Source organism: Corythoichthys intestinalis, chromosome 5 (genome assembly GCF_030265065.1).
Source record: "Corythoichthys intestinalis isolate RoL2023-P3 chromosome 5, ASM3026506v1, whole genome shotgun sequence".
In the NCBI taxonomy this organism is placed as follows: domain Eukaryota; kingdom Metazoa; phylum Chordata; class Actinopteri; order Syngnathiformes; family Syngnathidae; genus Corythoichthys; species Corythoichthys intestinalis.
In genome coordinates, this window is record NC_080399.1 from 15,587,734 (window position 1) to 15,613,336 (window position 25,603).

Here is a 25,603-nt window from a genome sequence, read left to right on the forward strand (position 1 = left end):
AACGAGCAACCATTTGCGCACACACTCATACCTAGTGCCAATTTAGTGTTCGATCAGCCTACCATGCATGTTTTAGGATGTGGGAGGAAACCGGAGTACCCGGGGAAAACCCACGCAGGCATGGGGAGAACATGCAAATTCCACACAGGAAGGCCGGAGCCCGGGATTGAACCCTTTATCTCAGAACTGTGAGGCGGACGTGCAGCCAGATTTTATTTTTACTAAAATAATAGAACGATAATAACGTTTAAAAAAATTTTGAATTAAATAATGATTTCTAAAAAAAAAAAAAAAAAAAAAATTTAAAAAGCCTTTTCTGTATTGGCGGATAATCCTTGAACAAAATAATCTCTTTTCGATTTTTACTGTACCAATAAATAATCTATAATAATGTTCTAAATAATAACTCTTCTGAAGAAAATCCAGCTTTAACAAAAAACTCTTTTCTCTTTCAAGTGAAATAATGTAAATTAAACCGTAGCCTCACAAGAAAACTAATTTAACTAAAAAAAAGTCACTTTAGTCTTTTGTGTGTGTGTGTGTGTGTGTGTGTGTGTGTTTAAGCACTTTGGGGAACGATGGAACATTGCTCCAACGTCTGTTTTCTCTGTTACTTAGCACAGCAGAACCAGGCTTTCTGGGAGCAAGTCACAGGCCGTACCGTACAGTACCATAGTATTCTGTGCAAAGCGTCAGTCAATTTCAACACAGCCGTTGTTAGAGGCAGGAATTTGAGCACTACTTGTTTTGGTGTGCAAAGGGTTAATGAGTGTGTGTGCGTGGGGTGGGTGTGTCACTGTCACTCTGTCACCTGATTAATACCACCTGTGACTACCTGGGAAAGTTTGATTGAGGTAGAAAGAGAGGAGGCAGGGTGCCAATTTTCTGTTGACCGCTAACGCCAGCATTTCATTTAGTATTCCATCCGATCGTATTAGAATCGCCCTATACACTCATATTTGATAGTTTATATTTGGTTCACTTTATGTGATCAAATTAATTATACACGCGATCACATTAAGAAATTAGACAAATGAACGCCATCGGATGACCGTCCCAGCCTCAACAGAGTCGTCGTGGATGCAGCGCGTCAGACAGAGCCCCGCTCTCCCCTCTATATGTGAGTAATTGGACTCTCACACAATAGCCGTGAAAACCAAACATTTTCATGAATTTATAAAACCCGCCATACAACCCGGATAGGATGTAAAAAGTGGACATGTCCAGGCAAAAGAGGACATTTGGTCACCCTACATTCAATTCAATTAAAGCTTTTTGTCCTGGCAATAGTCAATATTATTTTTAGAGGTGCACAATATCCATTTTTTGAAACAGATATCGATAACTTTCTGCTCCTGAAGGCTGATACTGATACGATAACCGATAATATATATATAATTTTTAAATATAATATTCACTTGAGTTTTTGAACACCTACAGGTCAAAAATACTACTGGTGGATTCATCATAGATTTGCCTTTGACCTAACCTAACTTTCAAGATGACATGAACATTAGTATAATGGAAAAAACAAAAACAAGAACAGTTTTGACTGCAAATAAAGTGCCCATATTTGTTTTTCCATATAATTTGATTCAATCACAATCAATCAAACAATATTTTTGATGATGTGTTCCACTGAACAATGAGCACTGAACTAAAACAAGCATAAAACCAACAGGTATTGTGCTTTGTCAGCAGATAAAACATTTGGTGCAACAGGAGAGGAGACTTTTGGGGTTTTGGTGCATGAAACAACTTTCTTAACCTAGCAATGATAGAAACGCAAGCCTATCCATAACCAAACGTCCTCTCAAGAACTTGTAAACATAACACTGTAAAATGCAGACATTTGCTAATTGCCATAGTAAGGTTTATCACTCAGTGATGGAAAAATACGGCCTCTAGAACAGTAACAAAACTTTGCATACTGGCGAAACAGGAGTGGAAACAAACGCACACATCCCAATCCACGTGCCCAAAATATTATAAATAGGGCTGTCAAACGATTAAAATTTTTAATCGAGTTAATTACAGCTTAAAAATTAATTAATCGTAATTAATCGCAATTCAAACCATCGATAAAATATGCCATATTTTTCTGTAAATTGTTGTTGGAATAGAAAGATTAGACACCAGACTGATATATACATTCAACATACGGTACATAAGTACTGTATTTGTTTATTATAACAATAAATCAACAAGATGGCATTAACATTATTAACGTTCTCTTAAAGCGATCCATGGATAGAAAGGCTTGTAGTTCTTAAATGATAAATGTTAGTCCAAGTTATAGAATTTTTATATTAAAACCCCTCTTAATGTTTTCGTTTTATTAAAATTTGTAAAATTTTCAATCAAAAAATAAACTAGTAGCTCGCCATTGTTGATGTCAATAATTACACCATGCTCACTCATTGCGTAACACATCAGTTGGACCCAAGCGCCAGCAGAGGGCACCAACCACCAAGAAACAAGTAACAAGCTGACGTTACACTGTGCTGTCATTTTAATCTGTTTGAGCGGGGCATGTGCGTTAATTGCATCAAATATTTTAAAGTGATTAATAAAAAAAAAAAAAAAAAAAAAATTCCATCATGTTAACGCGATAATTTTGACAGCCCTAATGATATATTATTGAGATTCGGGATTATTAATGATTTTATCGGATTTATTGTGATGATGTCATAATTCCTGTTATCGGACCGATAATTATTGAACTGATAATTATCGTGCAGCTCTAGTTATTTTGATTATTTGCTTCAGGCCAACAAAAAATGGGCAGCGGGTCGCAGTCGTCTCCTGCACCTTAGTTTGGACACCACTACTATAATAGATAACCTATCCCACATGCTGAGAAGCAGCCACACAGCTCGGCACGTGTGTTTGACCTAAAAGTCATTTATTTACATAAAACACCTCATATTACACCTTCTAAATGTCAAGTGTCTTGGTGACCGCTTCAGCTGCTTTGTTTAACCTGTCAATGGATTCTGTTTGCCAGTCCAAATATTTTGAATTGGGTACAATCACAGCTATCTAAAATGCCACAAACCACAGTCAGTTAGCCTAATTTAAAAATAGCATGCTCACCATTATGGCGGACTGGACCTCAACAACTAAGAGGGTTAAACTTTCACTAGACTATATGAGCTGCCCACCACCACCACTAATCCTAGCCTTCAACTTGGCTTCCACTGGTTGAGGCTAGTAGGCCGGTGTTGTGCCGAAAAATGTGTGCGAAAAATGTCCCCAACCGCGTGAAATGCCCCCCCCCCCCCCGACGGGAGCGCTCGTGAAAACATCAAATGTTTTCATGGACGCATTACAGTAATGGATTTACGACTGTAAAATTAGTTTTAAATAAATAAATTACACAAAATACTAGTAATGTATTTTGGTAATAAATCGTGGACTGGGCCAGATAACCATCTTTGAACAGAAATGTATTAGTCTACAAGTTTTCACGACCATATCCCGATGACAATCGCACAGGTATGACATCTATCAGTTCAAGCAGAGCAAAATAATACATATTCACAGTCCAAGATTCATTAGTTCAAGCAGAGTAAAATAATACATATTCACAGGGCCGGCCCAGGCCGTTTGGGGGCCCTAAGCAAAATAATGGCAAGGGGCTCTTATTTTTGGCCCACCATTTCGTCACACCGTACTGTGAAACCCATACATGCAATCCAACCCATACGTCCATATTTTGTATATTAATCAGATTTTGTTCCACTGCATACATCAAACTTCTCACCCCAAATGATTGTCAGTACTTACAGTAGATAGCTCCAAACCTTATTCTAAAAGAGGAAAAGAAAAAAGTTAAAAACTTTTATTTTTCTAAGCTTGAAATTAAGTATCAAAACTCACAAAAGTCAACTAAAGCAAACTGTAGCAAACAAAATAAATGATAAATTAAACAATTGTCAGATTGGGGGCCCCTTGGTGGTCAGGGGCCCCTAAGCAGCTGCATAGTCTGCGTATAAACTGGGCCGGCCCTGCGATATTCACGGTGAAAGAAAGTCGTTTCCGTGTCCATCGATTGGTAAGAAAAAGCTGTTTGTACGAGTGACGTGTGGGCGCTTTCGTCAGGGGGGACATTTCACGCGGGGCGGCTATTTTCCGCACACGCGGGGCGGCTATTTTTCGGCACAACACCGGGCCGCTACACATGCTAGTTGAGCTAGCACCGCAGCAGACCATGCCATTTCCACAGCAAAGCTGCCAAAATGAAGAGCCAGCAGATCAGCCTGAAGTCTGATACAACACGAGACGCAAACTACGGTAAACGTGAGTCAACCAACAAAGAAAATAAATAAATTAAAACCACCGGCAATTACGAAGCAACGCCAATGATCCAAAATGAACAAACGTATTCGAATATTCTTTGGAGCGCCACTTGAATACATTTCAAAATGTTCTGTACTTGTAACAGAACAATAAATTAACTCTTCAACCAGAAAAATTTTAATCAGATTTCAGAAAAATTGAATTTTACAGTATACTGTGTTGAAAAACTATAAAACTACATTTATTGCAATGTCATTTTCTCAGTCTCTCCTGTAAGGTCAATGAGGGAGAGGAGTCTGGCTGCAGCCCGCCTCTCTCAGTACCCTGCGCCGCTCTTCTCAGTACCCATCCCGCAGACAGGAAATGACGCAACACCGCAGCTCTCAGTCCCCTCAGACCGGAAATGTCGTCAACCCTTGCGACGAAAACAAGTTACGTTATTTCACCTCTCGCGAAAAAAACACGGTAAGTGGCCGCACTGAAAAAAAGTTTTTAAAAGCGTATGCATGTTTAAAAATGTTAAATAGTTAAACAACACTTGCGGTGAAAATATGAAGTGTTTATTCTGAGTTGAAAAGACCGTACTTATATCTAGTATTCTTAATGCAATTTAAATAATGTCTTCCTTTACTAACTGCATGCGACTTTGCTCTACTTATATTGTTTAATACGTACTGATGAATTCAGCAGCGAATTAGCTAATGCTGCTAATGCTTTTTACATTTTTTTTCACAATGAACAGTCTTCTTTGTGTAGTTTTCATTATATTGCACTCTTATTTTTCATTATGTACATGCCTGCAATTCGCAGCTCGCTGTTTTTGTTGTTGTATGGTATTGTTGTTTTGCCTTCATTTGTTTTGTCTGGTCCTTTGTAGTTTGAATGTTGTCACATGATCCAAATAGGACAAGGTTGTCATTTTTTCTTGATATTGTTACTCTGCTTAGCTATATATTTTTCATTATTTTTATTTTTATTTTTACTAGCTGCAAGATCACCACCCCATTGGGAAGAAACTAAATCACGACCCCCAAATGGTAGTCTTCCCATGCAGATACAGGGATGTCACACAGATCCAAATGGAAGTAAGTAGCATAAATAGTAATGTACTTTAGATTTTGGACTGTGCTGAACACTTTTTTCGATAGACATCGAACACTGTAAAACCCACTGTGCAGACAGGACCAATGGTGACAATATAAGACCATGTCGAGTTTCATGGACGGTTCAAACTCATCCTGCCCAGGAACGGCTGGTATGTTTTTATGTCTGAGACAAATGTTGTGCTCAGTGGAAATCTGGATAGGCTTATTATTCCTTATATTAGTTAACAATTGGACATAATTAATTATTTACTTATTATTCCTTATATTAGTTAACAATTGGACATAATTAATTATTTACTCTTTGTTTATTTAACCAATCAACATTCTCATTAGCTTATGCAAATCTTGAATATAAAGAGGCCAGAAATGGTGTTGATTGTCTAAAAAAAGAAAGTTTGATTGACACGTGCTGACTTTTGGAACGTTGGCCTGAACAATGAAATGGAATCAACTGTGAATTTTGAGGATTTAGTTTCTCTAAAGAACATAATGTCACTTGTACAATTAAGTAAAATGTAACTTTTTGTGTTTGTTTTTTTGCAGATATGAAATGCATATTTATAACTTGTCTAACAAGTAGCTCATTCAAAGGTATAAAAAAGTATTTTTTGGCGTGTGTAGGGTATTATTTTAACTATGTAGCCTACAGAATGCTTGTATGGGCTCATGTAGGTGTCTGCGTACGTTTGTATTTATGTAACATATGTCCGTGTGTATAGATTATGTATTTTTCAGGGAAGGACCATATTTGTGGCTGACCCCTATGTTGTTGCAACATAGTGAAAGCCTACAGGATGTGACCCACACATGCATTTGCCTGTAAGGCTGATTAGTAACAACTACAACTTGGAGCATTGGTTCATTTTCAAAGAACAGTCAAATCATAACAAATTAAATGATCCAAATTCCAATTATTTGTGGGAAGAAAAATAGATCCAATCTTGAGATCAGAGAACTATTGTTATCTCTAATGAAATTCAGTAACCATTCATATTGGCATGGCGTTTCCATGATGATCCAGAATAGCCTTGTTTGGTTTTGAAGGTATGTTCCAGTCGATCCTTTTATGTTGCCCCTTCAATTAAAGCAGAATTGCACTCCAGATGATTCATCCAATCATTTGAAGCAAAATTCTAAAATGCAACTCTAAAATTGCGAATGTTTTGTTTCAAGGGCGTTGGCCCGGTCTCAACAATGGTAGGGACGAATATAATGCAAATAAGGTTGCTCAAAAGTTGGTGGGGACAACTTTAGCATCCTGAAAAGTTGGTCGTGTTATGTCCCTACCGTCCCTATGCAAACCTACGCCCTTGTTTTGTTTGCATGAATCATTTAAACCTGACTGGTTGGTGTTCTTGTGCATGGAAACACGTTTGTAATTGTTTAACTACTGTATTTAATATAAACCTATATTTTCAATTGCAGAAAACGTTGACAGTCAATCAACAGGGGGACATGGAAAGAGAGGATTGGAAGTGAAATAGAGGTATTTGTAAAAGTGTGTATATTCATTGATTCAAAACTTGAAGGAAGTGACTGTTAAATTCTTACGTTAGGGTTTTTCGGGACAGCCATAGGGGAAGGACTGTGGCATCTTCATGTTGATGTTAGGTGAGTTTAACTGTCCAATTTTGTCCTCTGTTATATTTGTATTCATTTATCCATTTCTAGTATGCTCTTTGCACTGTTCTGGATGCTCTCTTTGAGTTTAACCATTGTAAAATGAAGTTCACTGAATCATTCAAATTGGGCTACAAAATATCCTTGTCGTTATTCTTTATTTACACTTGTTTTTAATTTTTGTTAGACTGATATGCCAACTCTGAGGAAGTGGTGGTGTATATTGCTAGCGGACAATTTCAAACTTGGGTGCATGGTAAGTCTTTGAAACTGTTGATATGGCATTCATAGGAAAGTAGGTGCACAATACCTTAATTCTTTGTTGGAAAATGTGGAATACTTATTTTTGTATTTTTTCAACTTAGGTGAGCCACAGGAAAGAGTTTGCCCATTGGACAGATAAGGCAAAAGCATTACTGCAGGGTGAAGTGCCACCAGTCTATCAGCTACAGAAGTGAAATTTGAATATAATTGCTGAGGTCAGCTTTTAAAGACTTTTTAGTGTCCATTACTCTGACGCACTTTTGAACATGTCCCCCTTTATTCACTGATTTATTTTTAGGAAGAGGTGCAACCACAGCTCCTTCAAGTTAGTGGTGGCCCACTCCAAAAAGATATGACGGGAAAAAAATGGTAAGATTGTTTATATACCTAGTTTAATGCAATGCCTGAAAAGAAAAATCAAGTATAAAATTAACAAAGCATCATTTTTATTTTACTTATGTAATATTCAAATAGCTCTTTTCTTTCTCTTTTCCAATGAACAGTTTTGGTAAAAGGACTGTGCAAGACTGCACAAAAGCCTCGGACAGGGGTGGGGTGGGGGGGGGATTCATGCAGTAGGAGTTCCCAAGCATCCTGCAGATGGAAGAGGATGAGCACGAACTACAATGTCTTGGAGCCATTCAAGTTCTGTTTCAACCATCTGGAAGATGGATTTACCTTTTTTGAGGAGATTGTTGACCAAAGAAAATATCTGGTATTCTCTCAATAATAATAAAAAAATAATAAAACTAAAAAAATAAAGTTTACCACATTAGAACCGGTTGTATTGAGTTCATTTTTCTACACTTATAAATTAGTTGTTTTTTTTCTTTTATCCCAGATGTTAGTTGTAGGTAGTTTTAATTACCTGTGATGAAGGCGGGAGTGCTTGCCGAAAAATGTCAGGTAATTAAAACAACCTACAACTATTGTCTGGGATAAAAGAAAAAAACAACTAACACATGATAACTATTTTGTCATTTCTGTTTGAAATAAAGGTGCCTTTCCTGGAGCAGAAAGTTTAATATAGTTTCTGAATTAGTTAATTAAGATCTTCACTCACATGAATGAATTTAAGTAGCAAAATGAAAGACAAAATTGGTTTGGTTGCAACATGGAGAGAATATTACGTTTTTGATACATTAAATTGTAATGAAGCTATATTAATGTGTCCGTTCATAAAAATGTAAGGATGACAGCAATTTCTAATAATTCTCAATTGGAGTATATTTTACAATTGACAAACTAAAGTACACACTGTGATAGGTCACATGCGATCTTTCAGTCACCAATTAAACCTTTATTACAGTAGTGTGTATTTTAATTTTGATGTACTGTAACCATGTTTTTCATTTTGGTAAAATCACCAGGCTTTAACAAACTGACCGCGCTTAAAGAGTTAATCTCCCGATTTCACCAAATCAATTTAAGGAGCATGGAAATAAATTATTATTTAAATAATAATGAGTGATGCTGAAACCGAAAATAAAAGACGTGCGCAAAGAAAAGTAAACTAGTATTTACGTTCGAATGGACGCTAACTATTACGATAAAACCGGAAGCTCGGAGCTCGAGCGCTGTTTCATGTTGTCATTTCCGGTCTGAGAGCTGCGATATTGCGTCACTTCCTGTCTGCGGGATGGGTACTGAGACGAGCGGCGCAGGGTACTGAGAGAGGCGGGCTGCAGCCAGACTCTCTTGGAATGAGGATTGTTTTGTAATTAAACATTTGCCGCTAGATGGAGACAAAGTACTTTTACAGATAATATATGATTCAGCTAGGGCAATTTTAAACAAAATACAGGGTGATTAAAAAAGGATGTGCCAAAACCATTGCGGTATGTTTAAAAAATAAAAAAGACAATAACCAGCTGGATACAAATATTGTATATAACTTCAAGTTTTTATTTCATGCTTTAAAAGTGCTCAATGTGACCACCACCAACGGCACAGACAACATCAAGTTGATATGATTTTTAATTTGTTAAAATTACTTACTTGTTAAAAAGACTTTTAAATAATAATTTTAAATAAATTATTGATTAATTAATATTAATTCAAACCATTTCAATTATTTTAAAATGAATAAATGCATGATGATTTTGCACATTGTTTTTGGATCACCCTGTTTAGTAATGCTGTATTTTTCAAAGCTCTTGTTTTGTAACTAAATTAGAAACAATTGTTGATTCCAACAGACACATGACTCTGTAAATATACAAGACAAACCTTCAAATCAAATAATACCGATAGGTATATTTTCTGATTTTAAAAAAAATCTAATTATGTAGTTGCAATTTGCATTTATTATTTGTGTGAGTGAGTTCATCCCTTTTCGAGCTGTTGTATGCTACTACAAAAAGAAACACTACACGAAGAAACTGCATTATCACAGTACCAAATCTTGTTAAGTTTTTAATCTTTGGTAACTCTGCTAATGTTAGTAGAAAATATCCTGTACAGTTTGTAATGTTTTTGAGAAAATATCAATAAAATATAAATTGTAACTAAATAATTCTAGAACTCATTGGGTGCACGAGACGTTCAGTCCATTTTCAGTGGGAATGTGTAAAATAATTAAACATCTAGTGTTGCCAGTGGCACTCAAAAATGAGCATTTGCTGTCAGTTCAAATGAATTGGACGACTGTTGTTTTCAATGGCAGGCAATGAGTAAAAAACAAACATTTCTCAAGACAAAATAACTTTAAAAAGGTAACTATAACTAAACATTATTTGGGAAATAGTAAATTCCTTTTATTTCTAGTGTTCTCTGGAAGAGGGAGGAAGAAATCTCTATGGAAGGGTGACGGGGCCATGACAGATGCCCAGTTCAGGCCTGTAATCTCCCATGCCAAAAGTCTTGGCACTGGGCCTCGGACCCTAGTCGTCTTGTTAACAGTCGGCCGACCTCAGACAAAAGAAGAGAAATCAACAAATCAATAGGCTTTCAGTCTCGGCGGGGGAGGGGGAAAGAGTTTGTGTGTGTGTGGCTTGAGTGAGTAACAAGAGGAAGTCAGCCTGGGCCAGGCTTGTCATTGGTTGACAGAGATACACGTTGATTAGATTTGCACCGAGGGGGAAGGTGGATGTGTCTCTCCACCGAGTTCAAGGATTAAGGGGCTGACTGAAATATGGGTAGTGGTGGGGTCTAATCTGCACTGGCCTTGGCCCCGTGTCCCTCTTGTGGATTAGATGTGGGGGCCCCTCCAAAGACCCAGAGAACAGGGCTGCTGCTGGGGATTAAGAAGATTCTAACAGGTGTTTTCTTTTGTGGGGCTGAGGAGCGATCTGGCCATCCCTCTTTGAATGAACCAATCATGAAGTGATTGACGATTGCTAAAGAGAGTGGTGATGCCCAAAGGGGCAGGGCATTGAATGTTTGGGTCAGTGTTTATTTTGGACTGTAAATCTAATAAAAACAAGAACAAACGGGTCAACAAGGGCTTTATATATGTATTTGCAAAATTCTATGTAAGTATAATCATACTGTATCTAAGTTTTGTATCCGATATGGACTTTTTAACCGATAACCGATATCCCGATATTGATCCAATTCCAAAAATCCGATCCTGATAAATGTGGTCGCGGATTTAAAGGGGAAATTCAGAATTTTTGACATTAGGCTTAATCTTCGAGTTAGTGGGGGTTTAATTAGTCGGTGGAGTTGATTTCAACAAATTCCGTGCAGTTAGTTTTTTATTAGTTTCAGGGCTCTGAAGTGGCTAAGCTAGCACAAGTCAATGGGCCTGTACTAGCATGCCAATAAAAATCAACATATGCACGCATGAAAATCACCAATGACTCATGCAATCAATAGTGTTGGCTATGTTTTCAGGATGAAGTTATTAACACTAACCATTGCATTTCAATAACTGTAGTATGAACAGCAACATTTGTAATCCAGCAGCTTTGTAGGTAACAGGCTGCAGAGCGGAATGATATTTTTTCCAGCAGTGGGTTTATATTAGACATGTCCAAAGTCAGGCCCGGGGGCCAAATGCGGCCCGTGGTCAAATTTCATCCGGCCCCCAGCCTCTGTCATAAAATCAATAACGTCTGGCCCGCACACACTTAATAAATTGGTCAGCAGTACTCCTACCAGCATATGAAGTAGCTTACACACTAAATGCTGCTCCTCATTTACCCACTAAAAGGCAGCAGCACTCTAAGCAACATTACCCTGTGTGATCCTTTACTTCCAATTTTCCTAAATGGCGACAATCGACAAAAAAAGGTGATTGCGACGGCCAACACTTCAAGGATAGGTGGAAATTGGACTATTTCATCACTAAAATTCGCAACAACTGTGTCTGCCTCATTTGCAAAGAGACAGTTGCTGTTTTTAAAGAGTTCAATGTGAGGCGATATTACCAAACAAGACACGCTGACATGTTCGACAAGATTACAGGGAAGATACGCAGTGAGAAATTGAAGCAACTTGAAGCTAGTTTAATTTCACAGCAACAGTATTTTGCAAGAGCCTGAGAGTCAAAAGAGAGCGCCACAAAGGCTAGTTGCGAGATTGTTGAAATTATTAATTAAAAAAATAATAACGCAAATGTGAGACACAGCCTGGGTTGCTAAAATTTGCTCAAATATATTGTTCTACGTAAAGGACGTCAGCCATGGTCAGCCCCCCACATTTTTACCACACCAGAACTGGCCCCCTTTGCAAAAAGTTTGGACACCCCTGGTTTATATCGTTCTTCAAAGGGAATTTGTGGAAACTTTCATTTGCCTATTTCTTCTGTCTCTTTCCATCGCCTCTAAATGCACGTTTCACTATGTTGCTGTTCTTCAGTCAGACTCCGTAGACTGATGCTGCATTCGAAGATGGTGGGAAATCCAAGTTTTCCAACCTCCGACCAGGAAAAATATTAATTGGAACGCCACTCGCATTAGGAGGCCCTAGTCGAGAAGTCAGGAAAAAATGTACCCAGACTTCACGAGTTGCTTCAGTCAGATGTCACTCGACAAAATGCGCTACCTGTCGAAAAGCAGACCATCAATAGTAAAACTAAAGAAGGCACTTTACAGTGTGGTCTATTTACCTTAGCCGTTGTTTTTCCTACACCATTTGATCGCTTATGAAAAGGCAGGTTTGCAGGAGGTCAGCATGTCTTTTGATGGCCAAAATAAAAAAACATTTGGAACGCTTTGGTACCATCCGAGTGGGATAAGCCTGACTTCCCACCTTCCTCGAAAGCAGCATGAGCACGAGTGGCCGAAGCACTTTCCCCTATTGTGGTCGCATTATGCATCCAAAAAAAAAAAAAAATAGTCCCATACAAATAAATTAATTATGGCAGTTTGGTGTGCCATTGTTTTGGTTTCATGGGTATTTTGAACAACTATCTGCATTTTGAATAGTGAATTTAATGTACAATTTAAGTATTACCCCAGACCTCTGCACAGTACTGTAAATATGGCAGGATTAAAGAGCAGTAAAGAATGTGGAGTGATTTATTATTAAGAATGTGCTTTGCTTTATTCAGGACTGAAATGCTTCTTGCTAATTTACTTTGTATATGTTTTATATGAGCTTTCCAGTTAACCTTGTCATCAATTACAACGCCAAGAAACTTATTTTCATGGACCGTTTCAATATTCACCCCGTCTATCTGTAGCTATACTTGACTATATTTATTGTGGCTGCTAAATAGCATAAATTTAGTTTTACTTAAGTTTAATGATAATTTATTTCTATCAAACCATGCTTTTAGTTTACAAATCTCACCAGAAACTCTCTCCAGGAGTTCATGTAAGCCCCCCCCCAGCAAAAGATACTAGTGTCATCTGCAAATAAAACTAATTTTAGCTTGCTTGAAACTTTGTATATGTCATTTATGTAAAGAATAAACAGTTTTGTACCTAACACTGAACCCTGAGGGACGCCACAAGAAATTTCCAAGCATGATGATGCATAGTCACCCAACTTCACAAATTGTATCACCCCCCTGATCCCATACCTTTCAAGTTTATTAATTAAAATGTCTTGGGTAAGGAAGGGAACATTGACTCACGCTAGCTTAGCCACTCTGGAGCCCTGAAATTAATAGATAACTAACCAACTGCACGGAATTTGTTGAAATCAACTCCACCGACTAATTCACCCATACCCCCCCACTCCCACTAACTCGAACATAAAGCCTAATGTCAAAAATTCTCAACTTCCTCTTAAACATATTATGGCCAATTGTATTGTGATGCCCCATTTGAAGCTTTAATAATGATAAATGTGGAAAAAAAGAACAACTTCAACTGAAGATATCGAAAAAGTGCCTATATTTCACCACTATAAATATTGTTGAAATCAAAATAGTGCAAACATCAGTTTTTTGGGGGGATCAAGTGTAAAGTGCCCAAAACCTGATGTCGATATTATCAGATATCGGCTACCTGATAATTTCGGACAACTTAAGTATATAGTGTCTGTATATAGACCCTACCCACCGACGTCACAAAATCACGTGCTCGCTGTATGGTTCCGCCCCCTTGTCCGTCATTTTGTGTCTGTATTATCAATGGTCTCAATTGATCGAGCAATTTATAATGCATTTCATGGAAGACCCGGTGCTTTCGGATGCCGTAAACTCACTTGATGCGTTGCATAAAAGGCGTTATGTGGAAAAGCTTCAGTTTATCCATTCGCCAGATCCATATGTGATGCCTAAATCGATGTTTTTCGACCCGCTGTCTCCGCCATATTTGCCTGACATCTGCTAGCTACCCTGATATGTACAACTATCTTGTCCACACAAAATCAGCCTATTCTCACGAAGGTTTGAAAAACTTTAAGAGCTTGGAGGCTTATAAATACTTCTTTGCTGGTTGGGTGGAACAGGTCCTCGTCCACGAAAATTCGGCAGGAATCTATCTTGTGCTTGGAAAGGTGAGTTAGGAAATTTTCAATTCAAAATCTTTTGTTATTGCTAACATCCACTGTCAAGTCTAATGTATTTCATGTCGTTTGTCAATGGAGTTAGGGCTTTTAATGTTTATATGGTTTAGCGATAGCACTCTCACTACATACATACGTGTATGTTGTCGGCGATTAGCCTAGCAATGATCTTAATTGTGGTTGTCAGCCCAAAACCCTCTAGATATATATTAAATGCATCTTACCAGATATAAAATGACTACTACATAATCTGTGGTAATCGTTTGGAGCCCAGTTTTCTCGTCGAATTGCAGCAGCCCATCTCGCTCTCTTCTCTCCGGGTCTCTCGGAATCCGGTAGAACTTCAAGTCTCTCCGTCTTCTCCGTCTATCTTCTCTGTTATTGCAACCGACCGCCACACACGCCTTCACCATTTTGATTATTAATGTTAACGAGCAGAAAAACACGTCGTAAATAGGAGGAATGTACGTAGCCGTAACAGGTAAACATGATGTGTTGACGGACAAATGGGTGGCACCAGTCAGGAGGAAGGAGTTGTGACGTCACGTGGGTAGGGTCTATACTGTACTGTACAGATACATTTGTCTGTGACACATTTTACCCACGAAAAACGAGGGATCACTGTAGTACAAAACAAAAAAATAACTAAACAATAGAAATAAGCTATGTCGATAAAATTTGATTTTGGTTAATTGTTGCCACTGTGTCAAAACAGTGAAGATTTGCTTTTGGTTGAACATTACATGATAAAACTACACATCAAACTATACATTATACAGAATCAAAAACTAACTTTGCTGAATTCATATATCATTAGGTATCGTCATGGTAGCAGGGGATGAGATTATATGCAGCTCCATAGCAACACTTCTCCACATGCAGAGGATCAGATCAGAGCTTCTTATAGAGCTTCTCGCTTTTGCCAAGTATTAGGAATATGCAGCATACAGTAAGGACAGATTAATATTTGTGAGTAAAATGACAGCTTGGAGGGAGGTGTAATGGAAAGCATTGAAGGAAGGAGGTGTTGCAGGGTGGGCGGTTACGGTGGGCAGGGGTGGCTCTCCTGCTGGGGCTTTAATGAAGTCGAGCGACTTCCTGGTTGGTTCCACCCAGCTGTTGTTGCTCCACAAAGCCAATATATTTGGCCTTGACTTGTTTTTTTTTTCTCGCTGGCTGCCATACATGCAAATGGCCTAGTGAACACTAAAAGAGGAGACACAACAAAGCATCTGTCCAACTGCTTCGGAATTTCCCTCCATCTGTTGACTCATTTTTCATATAGCGCTTTGAAAACTAGTCCTTGTTATGACACTGCAGTTATTTCTATCAGCTAAAATGGCAACACTCATCTTTGATTGTTGTGATACAATTTAGAGTGGATGGGTCTATTTTAGAAAACTTAAAATTCTTAAAGTGATCCTCTAACTTAAATACATGTAGGCTCTAATAAACCACAATTGTTCTCTTGTACTAAAATATGTTGTTAGAAACGCATAAAATGTTAAATCAATGGAAATATTTTATAACATTTAGTCCATATTTTGACCGTTAGTTGGCGCCATGGTTTGCGGGCTCGCAGTGATGACGTCATTGGTATCTTTCGTGTTCAACAATTGCTTATTGCTGCCTAAACTCGCGAAGTAAAATGCCACGATGTGATGCTTTTGGATGCAATTTCCAGTCAAATGGAAACAAGGGGAGTGAAGTGAGTGGTCAAGGTGGAATTATTATTTTTAGTGAATAAATGTGCGTAAGTGGAAGCTTCTCACCCTTTTTGGTCCCTGTATGCTCGTATTCTACCCACCACGTGTTACAACTAGCGCCCGAACATTTTTCCTGGATCCTCAGTCAAGTAAGGGATCCGTCTATTTTCTGGATCCGACGGTCCCACCGCGTCTGCAATATTGGTTTCGGATCTGTCCATTTTTTTGATTCGTCGGTCCCACAGCGGCTTTTCGGATCAGTCTGTTTTGTGGAATCGACGGCCTAATCGATGCTGCGACATTGCCATGGTATCGGTCTAATTCCTGGATCTTCGAGTGAGTAAAAAACACGGATTTGGATTACTATTGCTGTCTTTTTTGTTGACTATTCTTTGTGGGAGTTCAAATCATATTAAATAATTAAAGCACTATGGCACGCTACAGTGACGACAGTGACTCTGACGTGGACCTTACAACAATGTTGGGAGTTCATCAGGGAACGCGTGTTTGCGTACTGCTGAGCTCCCGAGTGAAGAGTGGTCAAGGTGGAAATATTATTTTTTGTGAATAAATGTGCATAAATGGAAGCTTCTCCCCTTCTTGGTACTTTTATACACGTATCCTAGCTACCACGCTTTACAATGTACAAGACATGGATTACACAAGGTGTGCTCTTTGGCCTGTACTGTAAGCACACGACAGCTCTGGATGCTAACAATCTACATAATTGGGATAAGTTTGAAAACGCAATATGCTTAACTTGAATATCTGCTAATACAACCGGACAGCATACACTCTCACTCCCAACCGGACTTCCCAACAGGACTCTCTCGCAGCACCAGTTTTGCCCAACTTTTGTCTTATCAGGTAATTGCTGCACGCATTTTCCCCTGAAGCTCGTCTTGTGAACGACCAACAGTGCTGTCCTGCTCTTCACTTTTCAGATCTGGTTCAAATAGGAAGGGTAGAACTGACGACATGTTGGGAAAGCTAACGAGTAAAACGCTGGAATTTCGGCAACGGGACCGGTGACGTCACGCACTGCGATGTAACAAGAATGGCGACCTATCACTTAAAATAATTTTACAAACTTTATTAAAACAAAAACATTGAGAGGGTTTTTAATATCAAATTATTATAACTCATACTATCATTTATCTTTTAAGAATTACTTGTCTTAAAAACAGAGGATCCCTTTAAAGGCCTTCCCTTGGGACATGCTTAGTTATTTTTTCGTATCCAGAAGCAAAATGTGTTCATCACTGTCTTTCCACCTGATCAAAGTCCCATAGTAAGCTCACTAATAGCTTAAAGAAGGCATTGTTTGTGCACTTTTTCTCAGTCCTCCACTCAGACAGACGCTCCTTTGGCCAAACTCTCAAAATTCAATTTCCTCTGTGGACTTTGCACACCTCCACATGTCATGGGCTTTCACACCAGTGTGTGAGCAGTAAGTCTGGGACGTCTCTCGGCCTTTGTCTGCCTGTGAGGTCCTAATAACACTTTTGCAGCTGCTTGGCCACCTATGAGAGGCTGTTTTGGACGTACGTCAGGATGACCTCACACTCGCTACTCCACACACTGCTTAATTGAAATATTTTTACTAGGGCTGTCAAAATTATCGCGTTAACAGGCGGTAATTAATTTTTTAAATTAATCACGTTAAAATGTTTGACGCATTTAACGCACATGCCCCGCTCAAACAGATTAAAATGACAGCACAGTGTCATGTCCACTTGTTTTGTCGCCCTCTGCTGGCGCTTGGGTTCGACTAATTTTATGGGTTTCAGCACCATGAGATAATTATTGACATCAACAATGGCGAGCTACTAGTTTATTTTTTGATTGAAAATTTTACAAATTTTATTAAAACGAAAACATTAAGAGGGGTTTGAATATAACATTTCTATAACTTGTACTAACATTTATCTTTTAAGAACTACAAGTCTTTCTATCCATGGATTGCTTTAACAGAATGTTAATAATGTTAAAGCCATCTTATTAATTTATTGTTATAATACACAAATACACTACTTATGTACAGTATGTTGAATGTATGTATTAGTCTTGTGGCTTATCTTTCCATTCCAACAATAATTTACAGAAAAATATGGCATATTTTATAGATGGTTTGAATTGCGATTAATTACGATTAATTAATTTTTAAGCTGTGATTAACTCGATTAAAAGTTTTAATCGTTTGACAGCCCTAAATTTTACCAAAATCGCTCATTTGAGTATGTTAGCACAGATCTCAGTTCAAACTGATTGTAGTCTATCACCGTCATTGGCAGTGAGACATGACCATACACAGCCGGCCGACCCAGTTCAAATAGATTGGGAGCCTCCCTGTCCACAGTTTGTCGATTTTCATGCCACTAGTCAGATGGCAGGTTAGGAAAACGAAAATCAATTCACCATTTGCTGAGCAGCTGCTCAAATGGCTTAGTTTGAATCAATTGCATCAATATTAGCCCTTTGGAATAAATCAATGCAGTATGAGACGCAAATGACAAAAGCAGTGCTTATTGATTTTTGATTATTTTTTCGTTTCTTTTAGTTTTATGTTTGTGATTTATGTTTTCAAATATGGAATCGTAAAAATAGAATTTTATGGGGTTTTTTTGCTTGAAAAACAAATAACGGTTGACTAGTGGTTTCAATTAGGGATATTCCGTTCCGATACTCAGTATCGGCACCCAATATGGCTATTTTTAAAGTTACAGACAGTATCGGAAGTGGTGACAGGCTTTGATCCGATAAAGTAGTCTCGTTTTTAGTACCATCGTGCTTTTCGGCGGCTGTAAATCAAGCCACTAGGCAAATATGGCTGCATTCAATTTATTTTTTTTAACGGCAAAACCCTAACTGGAGGTGAGAGCACACCAGAGCATAATTAAAGACACCATGATTTTAACAAGATATTATCGCGTACTTACCTCTTTTCGATCCAAAAACTCCATGTAGCATACAGTATATCACCGGGTGTTAAGACTAGAGCTGGGAATCTTTGGGCACCTAACGATTCGATTACAATTACGATTCTGAGGCTCCGATTCGATTATAAAACGATTATTGATGCACCCCCCGTCCTTTTTTTATTTTATTTTATTTTTTTAAATTAATATTTTGTACATTAGTTCCAAAATTGTTCAAAAATACTCTCAGGCTAAACCAAACTACTATTTCAGTATCAAGTTAACATATAGCAGTAAACAAATATACAAAAATAACAGTAAATAAAAAACTCCAGTCCCCATTCTGTATCAGCAGCTTTAAACTACATTCAATTAATTTAATGTTGTGAATCAACCGTTAAAGTTGTTAAAATTGCTCCCGTTATTCCATAATTTCCCTTTTGTCTACTTTCGACGTAAAAGTTTTAAAACTATTTTAAAGATAGATTCAAGTCAATATTTTACCGATTTAGGAGTATTTTAGATAAAAAGTTAATTAGGTTTGCTTGGAAGGTTCGCTACAACAGCCTTGCAGGGATGTGTAATGCTTTAAGATGGCGGCCGTTTACTAACGCCCTTATATATATTTTTGTAGGTGTGCTGCTAACGCTACCGAATCTATATTGCATCTAGTCCTATATAAATGATATCTACCGTAACATTATGTGGATGTACTTTGTAGCAGCTTTTCGGCAGCAGTCAGGTATGTTGTGTTTTTTTATCTCGTGGCATGAGTTGAGCTAGAGCCATGAGTTGAGCATTGGCATTACCCGAGGGGCCGGGTAATGAGAAGCATGATGTTTAGCTACTCTCGCTCCGTTCCTCATTGACTGCGCGGCGCGCTGAGTGTTTTGTACTTCCGTTTTACTTGGCATATTTCAATAATCGGAATTTGGATGTTTGTGAATCGTTCCCGAATCTTCCACGGCCGAATCGCGAATAATCTAAGAATCGAAAATTTTGCACACCTCTAGTTAAAACACAGCTGTGAATGGACACAGCTGGATTTTGGGGGGATTTTATGGGTGAAACATGGCAATATAATAAGAGTCGCGATGCAGAAATCGCAGACATCAAGGAGTGGTCGAGATTTTCATTCTCATATATTTACCCTTTTAAAGGTTTTTTTTTTTCTTCCAATTTTTCTTTGTTTGGATCGATTATTTATCGTCTAAAATATTGGGGGAAATGCGCCAGTAACGAAAAAAAATACAATTAAGAGATAGTTATGAGGTAGATATCCGTGACTTATTTACAGACGCTAATTTTTTCCTTGTGATGTAATTTGTTTAAAAGTTTAAAATATGCGAGTGAATACTTTTTGTAAGTCGTTTTTTTTTTTTTTTTTTTTTTTAAACAATATTAGACATCAATTAATGATTCTAAGCTAAAAATGACAGACATTTCGAATATTAAATACGATTACTTCCTTTCTTTTTATGGCTAGGTTGAAACAAAAGCGGTTGCGCGACGTCTGTAAACGGGTTTCCAGAGTAAAACGGACAAATTAGAAATAGTTTGGGGGCTTAATGTGCCATGAATCTGCTATGGCAGCATATAGACATATTGTTCTATCAAACACAACAGTTCTTTTGGCTTAAAATACAGCAGTTTATTTTAAAGAGAAGTGCAAGAGCAGAAACTGCTTTTTCTGTCTTGTCTGTGTTTTCCGCCGTATACAGGTATATACTGTGTATAATAATTCACTACATAAAAAATACCAACAACGTGACATTTCTTACTAAAAAGGTTTAAAAGCAAAATTGAAAGGTTAGTTCCAGGACTGGTATCACTAAAGATGCAGAGTAATTGAAACTCAAACTACACGTTGAACCAGATCAGTAGGAAAACTAGAAAGAGTCATTGGGTTTTTGATCATATAGCCCAGGGGTCCCCAAACTTTTTCCTGTGAGGGCCACATAACCCTTCTCTTCTCTGATGAGGGGCCGGGGTCAGTTTGTAACAGAAAAAGTGTGACGATTGCAGGAGTGCCTAAATGTAAAAATGTATTGTTTTTCAGAAAGCCACAATCAAATAACCCTTTCTGGATTCTTCACGGAACCAAAGTAAATAAAATAAAAATGATATAATATAATATAGTATAATATAATATAATATAATTAGGGCTGTCAAACGATTAACATTTTTAAGCGAGTTAATCACAGCTTAAAAATTAATCGCTTTAATCGCAATTCAAACATCTCTAAAATATGCCTTATTTTTCTGTAAATTATTGTTGGAATGGAAAGATAAGACACAAGACGGATATATACATTCAACATATGGTAAATGGTAAATGGTGTTACTGTACATAAGTACTGTATTTGTTTATTATAACAATAAATCAACAAGATGGCATTAACATTAATATTCTGTCAAAGCAATCCCTGGATAGAAAGACTTGTAGTTCTTAAAAGATAGATTTTAGTACAAATTATAGAAATTTTATGTTAAAACCCCTCTTAATGTTTTCGTTTTAATAAAATTGGTAAAATTTTCAATCAAAAAAATTAACTAGTAGCTCACCATTGTTGATGTCAAGAATTACACAATGCTCATGGTGCATAAAATCAGTCGCACCCAAGCGCCAGCAGAGGGAGACAAAAAACACAAGTAACAAGTGGACATGACACTGCTGTCATTTTAATCTGTTTGAGCGGGGCATATGCGTTAATTGCGTCAAATATTTTAACGTGATTAATGAAAAAAATTAATTACCGCCCGTTAACGCGATAACTTTGACAGCCCTTAATATAATATAATATAATATAATATAATATAATATAATCAGGGGTGCACATCATTTTTTTGCCCAGGTTCTCAGAGGAGGACCTGGAGATGTGACTTGGTCCTCATTGAGCTTGAGAGCCGACCCACCTGATGCAATAAATTTAAGACAAGCTTTACTTAGAGCCAATTAACTTTGATTAATTATATTAACAGTTAATGCTTGATTAACATCAACTGGCACAACAAAATTGCCATTACTTTGAAATGAAATGTAAAGAAATAAACATAAAAGCACCAATTCAAAATAAAGGGCATTATGCGGCTCCCACATTAACTCCAAGCCTTTTTAAAAGTGGGATGTCCTCCTCATAAGACCTCATTGCACGTGCATGTTTAGCTTTGTAAAATGCGAGCAAAAACACGTTTGTCAGTGCATGTCGCTGTTCATTACCTTTATTCCGCCCTATTCCGCCGCATGTCCATAGGGCGAGTGGGGTCCTGTTTGACATCGATAGTTTGCTTAATTGCCACATGCTCTCTGTTTTTTTTGTGCTTTTCAAAGTTTGGATGGCTGAAATTCTTTGACCCTACATAAAATGCGTTGCTCTAATCGGCGACATTGGGATTCTCACGGCACATTTTGTACCGCATTTCCGTGCGAGCATCATTCGCTTCTAGGTATGGTACCTCCTGTAGCCACTTTTCAGCAAAAGTCCTTTTTTTCGGTAGCTCCGGTGACGTCTCTGTCGTCTGTCTGTCTTTTGACGGGGGTGGGGGAACACGGAAGTAATTACTCAGTGTGGCCTGCCTCATCGACATTTTGAGAAGTTATTTTCTCGTGTCCGCCGCAAATAGAGTGGTCAGCCATCGGTACGCAAAAGCGTATGGAAGCCGTTGAGGGCCAGCGCGTTTGTCTACGTCCAGTACGCATGTGCGGACCACTTATGTGCACCCCTGAATATAATATAATATAATATAATATCATGTAATATAATATAATATAATATAATAATACTATATTAATTAAATAGATAATAACCAAATAACCATTGCTCAGTTCTTCACAGAAAAAAGCCAGGACATAAATAACTCTATTGAAAAAAAAAAATTTTTTTTTTTTTTTTTTACACAATTTTTTTTTTTTTTTTGTTCAGGGGGCCGGACCAAATGTGGCTGCGGGCCGTATCCGGCCCGCGGGCCGTAGTTTGGGGACCCCTGATATAGCCCTTTCCCCCAAGTTCTTTTGCTTGTAGGAGAGACCTACAGTGGCAAAGGATAAGTGTCAAGGGACCACCCGTAAACACACTAACAAGGTGACAACATGCTCCATGTGGGTGTCCTGTTAAGCCACTTGCCTCCTAGTTTTTTTAACCTGGAGCAACAGTACTGATTTGTGTCAACAGAAGCAGGTGAATAGAAGTGACGGAAAGGTGACAGCTTACGTTTTGTTGGCGAAGCTACAATGGGGGTGTACAATGGATGTCCAATATCGGGGGACCTCTCTAGTGGATGAAACTGCTGCTTTTTGTGAAATTGTTTTTCACAAAAATTTTCGCTTGTAAAACAAGACAAGAACTCAGCCAAGATACTGCTTGTTTCCCAAAAAAAAGATAAATGGACAGGACACTTGTATCTAAAGCATTATTATGCCCAAAAAACTTTACAAGTTCACGCTTATACATTCATGCAGACATTCATACACCAGTTGTTGACATGGGGGAGACCCAAATTTAAATGTATATTGCATAAGCATTCAAACCTAAAATGCTAAACAACACAGTAGCTAGTTGAATTGGCTATAGCATTTGGAAAGAAGAAATCAAGCAATATTCTCTTTGATAAATTTGATTTGGCTGGAAACTGGACATACAGTACACACATTGTTTATCATAATTGGGTGTCAGGTGGACATACGTAACAGCAACCCACACTCTCCCACCGGCTTGTTGATATTTCTCCGCCTGGAAACACAGTTCCCATCCAGTATCCATCTGGGACCCCCAAGTACCCTGCCCCCAAACCCAGATACGCACACACGCAAACCCCCCCTCTGATTTAATCAGTCACTTACGTTTCCCTTCCGCTTACTGCTCTGACCAAGCAAAACCCTCCAGTGAGATCAGAACAGAATATCAGTATTTGTACTGTACAATGTACAGTAAGCCTGATTTAGTTGTTTTTAATTTTTTTTTTTAATTTTAGGGAATGTTTTAAATATAAATAACAGATTTGGAGTAAAACAAATTGCACTTTAACAAGTAGTAGTGCAGTGGTTCTTAACCTTTCTAAAGGTACTGAACCCCATGAGTTTCACAGGTGCATTCAGACAACCCTTCGGAATTTCATAACAAAGCCATTTTTTTTTTTTTTTTTTACGAATTCAAAACCTAGCAAGCCAACATCTTAGTGAATTCCTGTTCAAATTTCTACTTTTCCATTAATAATTTTGCCTTATGCTGTTGATTTTCACGTTGGTATATGGGAGAAAACACAGACAAGGCTGAAAAAGCAGTTTCTGCTCTTGCACTCCTCTTTAAAAGAAACTGCTGTATTTTAAGCCAAAACAACTGTTGTGTTTGACTGAACAATATGTGTGTATGCTGCCATAGCAGATTCATGGTGCATTAAACCACCAAACTAATTTTAATTTGTCGGTTTTACCCTGAAAACCCCCGTTTATAGACGTCGCGCAACCGCTTTTGTTTCAAACCAGCCATAAAACGAAGGTAATTATATTTATTGTTCAAAATGTCTGTCGTTTTTAGCTTAGAATCATTAATTGATGTGTAATATTTCGTTTAAAAAAAAAAGACTTTAAAAAATGATTCACTTACATATTTTAATCTTTTAAACAAATTATGTCACAATGAAAAAAATGGCGTCTGTAAAAAAGTCAGAAATCTCTGTCATAACTATTGCTTAATTGTATTTTTATTTTCTTACTGTCGCATTTTCCCCGATATGTTAGATGATAAATAATGGATCCAAACAAAAGAAATTAGAAAAAAAAAAGTTTAAAAGTATGGTTGTTCCGATCATGTTCTTTTTGCTCCTGAGCCGATCCCGATCGTTTTAGTTTGAGTATCTGCCGATCCCGATATTTCCCGATCCGATTGCTTTTTTTTTTTTTGCTCCCGATTCAATTCCAATCATTCCCGATAATTTTTCCCGATCATATACATTTTGGCTATGCATTAAGAAAAAAATGAATAAAACTTGGACGAATATATACATTCAACATACAGTACATAAGTACTGTATTTGTTTATTATGACAATAAATCCTCAAGATGGCATTTACATTATTAACATTCTTTCTGTGAGAGAGATCCACGGATAGAAAGACTTAAGGATAAATGTGACTTTGTATGTTGTGACTAAATATTGCCATCTAGTGTATTTGTTGAGCTTTCAGTAAATGATACTGTAGCCATTTACCTGTTCTGCCCAAATGCATGGTGGGAAGTGCAACCATGACTGTGCGTAGTGGCACCAATTGATATATCTTCTCTGCGTTGGGAAATAACATAGGGTGTTAAGAAAAAGCTCAACTACTACCTTTCTTCCCCACATTGCTTCCCATGATATTTCTAATTGTTGAGAGAGGGATTATAAGGCTTTAGCCAATTACAAAAAGGCTCCAAAAGCTGCCAAAATTCTCTCTACTCATTTTACGCTGCCTTTTAGCTCTGCATATAGGTAAAACGGCGCCATTATAGGTTGAACGCGACAATGCGTGAGTGGGTCGTGCAGCGCATGCCTTAATTGCGGTAAATATTTGAACGTGATTAAAAAAAAAAAAAAAAATTACCGCCGTTAACGCGATAAATTTGATAGCCCTACTTTAAGCCAAAACTAAAGACTCTGGATGAGTGTAATACATTTTGTCTGTAACGTTAAATACAATTAGAAAACGATTTAATAAAAAAAAAATATATATATATATATGTTAAAATATATATATAAATATATATATATATGTTAAAATATATATATATGTCCGATATTTTTTTGCC

General features: G+C 37.6%; 1 long non-coding RNA gene across 5 annotated transcripts; it reads left to right on the plus strand.

The window, feature by feature from the left end:
* The first annotated feature begins 4,604 nt into the window (after positions 1–4,604).
* On the plus strand, positions 4,605–8,967 carry LOC130915718 (uncharacterized). Of its 5 annotated transcripts, none has more exons than XR_009063126.1 (10): positions 4,605–4,767; positions 5,289–5,387; positions 5,451–5,557; positions 5,952–5,999; positions 6,834–6,894; positions 6,965–7,019; positions 7,216–7,284; positions 7,394–7,507; positions 7,591–7,661; positions 7,796–8,967. It is a non-coding gene; the product is annotated as an uncharacterized LOC130915718 (long non-coding RNA). The 5 variants fall into 5 exon arrangements; XR_009063128.1 differs by lacking the exon at positions 5,952–5,999 and adding an exon at positions 5,180–5,213 and having other exon boundaries at positions 4,606–4,767; XR_009063125.1 differs by lacking the exon at positions 5,952–5,999.
* The last annotated feature ends 16,636 nt before the right edge of the window (positions 8,968–25,603 follow it).